Source organism: Bubalus kerabau, chromosome 10, assembly GCF_029407905.1.
Source record: "Bubalus kerabau isolate K-KA32 ecotype Philippines breed swamp buffalo chromosome 10, PCC_UOA_SB_1v2, whole genome shotgun sequence".
NCBI classification, from domain to species: Eukaryota; Metazoa; Chordata; class Mammalia; order Artiodactyla; family Bovidae; genus Bubalus; species Bubalus kerabau.
Window position 1 is genome coordinate 94,858,169 of NC_073633.1, and position 3,219 is coordinate 94,861,387.

The 3,219-nt window shown below is 43.0% G+C and overlaps 1 long non-coding RNA gene across 1 annotated transcript; it reads left to right on the forward strand.

Moving 5' to 3' along the window:
* Positions 1-258: 258 nt before the first annotated feature.
* LOC129621866 (uncharacterized) lies at positions 259-2,897 on the forward strand. The gene is made up of 2 exons (XR_008699769.1): positions 259-1,000; positions 2,022-2,897. It is a non-coding gene; the product is annotated as an uncharacterized LOC129621866 (long non-coding RNA).
* Positions 2,898-3,219: the final 322 nt, after the last annotated feature.

Consider the following 3,219-nt stretch of genomic DNA (forward strand, 5'->3'; position numbering starts at 1 on the left):
GTTTGGAGGACTTGAGCAGGGTCTGGAGGCATCTTGGAGAGCCTTGGTGGGATGTGGTTGAATAAGGAGCAGGGGAGCCCAAGCCTTTGGTCAAACACCGGCCCCTCCAGCCTCCGCCCGCCCCCTCCTCCACCCCGCCCCCACCGCCCGCCCAGCAACTGGTTTATATGTTTCTTGAAACAGCGAACATTGCAGTTGCTTCCTACAGTAGCGATTTGTGACCACGTTATGGGCTGTGAACTTTCTTCCTCACTTTCGCATGTCCTGAGATGCTTCAGAGCAAGACCCTCAGGAGCTGTTTTTTGGAAATGAATTATCTGAGTTTCTGAAAGTACTGCCTGCTAATAAGAGGCCTTTGGCTGGGGAAGGGTGGGGTGGAGCTAGGCTAGAAAGCCACAGGTAATCTTGTTCTGCCCTAATATGGTGATTCAGTCTGTCTTTCCTTTCATGGACTGTTTTCCCCCATACTTGAACCAGAGGTACCTCATCTATGAAACTGTTCTGGTAAAGCCAGACTACGGCTCCTGCAGGGTGTTTTCCCCTAACTGACAGCTGAACAATAGGCCGGACTATTGACTCATTGTCCTTTCTGGTGACCTCTGGCTGGGCTTGAGGAGGGAAGTTCCCAGAGATGGAAGATCCTTTTTGCCCAATCAGGGACTCAGGTCCCAACCTTGCTGTGCAGAGTGGATGGTGTGTTTCATAATGCATGAGTGTTTATTTAACAAACAGCAGCGTTTTCTAATTAAACTCTTGGCGAAGATATAGACAGTGTAACCTCTCCCTCAGGGTTGGGTACTCACTGGCTTTTCTAAGATGCTGACCCTTCACAAGCCCAGAGGCCTCTGGGCTAAGTACATGCTGTGGGAGTTATTAAGAGCAGGCTGGGTCAGTGGTGCCGCTTCTGTTGAATCATTCAGCAGCTGAAGTCTGGGCTCCAGTGTCGAGTTTGTCTTCTTCACCTTGAACTTCTCTTTATACATAAGCTCTTCGAGTGCAGGTAAGTGTGGAGACCCTTACACTGGAATTTTGGGGGAAAGGAGAACGCTGGGTAAGCTCCTGGAGAAAGCTCCTTCCAACTTCTGGCTTTCAGGGGTAACTCATGATTCTTGCCAACTGCATCTAATCACTTCAGAAACTACTCTGAAATATAATTGCATTTAGGTTTCAGGACTTCCATTAGAGAACTGAGTCCCTAAAAGATTAAACACATTTCTGAGTTACACTTTCAGGATGATGCTTTTTCCCAAGATGGTGATTATGTTAGTCAGCATAGACTTGATTCTGCTGCAGAGACAAATTAGCCCCCAAATCTTGATATCTTAAAAGAGCCTAGGTTTACCTCTCATTTATATTACATATTGAATACTGGTAACAATGAGGCTCTGTTCATCATTGATTGAAAAGCTCCTTTTTTTTTTTTTTTGGTGGGGCCATTCCACAGGAGGCTTTAGAAGAGGAAGAGAACAGGGAATATTTGCACTGGTTTTCGAATGCTTTCATTGGCCAAAGCAGGTCACATGACCCTGGAAGGGAAGATGTGAGAAGCTCAGAAGAGATCCTGTCCATGAATCTTCTAGTAGAGTATTGTTGCTTTCACAACACATACTTCTAGAATGACATAATTTTCAGTTCTTGATAACACTGATCACTCTCCCTAGAACATGCCCCAGGTTTTTTCAGTGGCCCTTTGTAAACTTAGTACTTAGCCGTGAACATACTTTTCCTTCCCTATGTGATTTCATCAGTGCAGAAGCCAGAAGACCTGTTGGTTTGCCTTGTTTTGGAATTGTATTTTGGCAGTTAACATTTTTGTTGGTCTTTCTGACCATCATATTATACCTTGGGCTGATGATAAGCATCATATATGTTTTCTAACTCAAGGAGGGATATGAGGTTTTTTTTTTTTTTTAAGTAGTAGGTTGTGGTAGATTGTCTTTTTTCAAAGATGTTTACAGTGATATTTCCTGTCCCATACACTCCTCTGTGCTGTGTCTTTGACACTGTCTCATTGATTTCAGGAGGTAGAGCCTCTCTCCCCATCTTCTTGAATCTGGAAAGACCATATCATGGCTTTGATCAGTAGCACATGGTGGTTTAATGCTGCTGCGGTGCTGGGAGTAGCCATTCCCTGGCCTGGTGGCTTCTACATTCTGACTTGGAAGCCAGCGACGAAGCATAACTGCCAAGAGAAGCTCAAGTTTGGCAGAGAGGCCCTGGAGAATGAAATGCAAACTGGAGAAAGAGAGAGGCCAAGGAGACACCAGGTGTGTGAGTGAGGAAGCTGTCTTGGATGCCTGCTCGGTTGAGGCTTCATCCTGCGCCAGCTCCAGCTGCAATGACTTGGAGCCGCATGGGAGAGCTCAAAATTAAATCACCCAGCTGATTGGAGCCAACTCATAGGGCCATGAGAAATGCTACATTGTTTTAAGCCATTACATTTTGATATAGTTTCTTATGAAGCAATAAGTAACCAGAATAGAATTTGTTACCAGAGGCAAACTCTAAGGTTCTTAAAAGTCATTTTGTCTGAAGAGTGTTAGAAGATAGAACCTTATGGTTCTAAGAAGTCATTTTTCTAGTTAAGAGATTCTGTAAGGCATCACCTTATTCTTTCTTAGCTATAAACACAATGTCTTAGGTTGTACCTTTGATCAAAATGTAATCTTAAGGCTACATTTTATAGAAAGGTCCTGAATTTGATCTATACTATGAGCCTATCTCTATTTTTAGAAACATTTGCTGGTTGGAAAGACTGGGGATGAAAAATTCTTCTATTTTCAAACACTTTTAAGTCCTGACTCCTCTATATTTCCTCTAAATTCTGTTTGAAATTTTTAACAGTTCTTTCCTTAGCTCATTTCTGTGTGTACTTTGTCAATAAGAAATAAAAGAAATTTAGCTAGCACTTTTGATAATCTGCCTGGAAAGTTCCTTAGCCAGTTCCACTGGTTTGGAGAGTATTTTTTCAATTTTCATGTTACTGCAGGTGACAGTTTGGCTAAACTTCCTGCCACTTCATAAGGCTTGTCCTCTTTCCTCTAGCCTCTAGTAACACATTTCTTCCTATACTTCTGGAGGCCCTTCACTCTGCTTCTTGCCTGGTTCCAAGGCTAATGCTAAATGTTTTAGATGTTTGTTTTGGCAGCACCCTACTCTTAAATCATTTCTGTTCAGATTATTGTTACAAAACAAACTGCTCTAAAACTTGGTGGATTA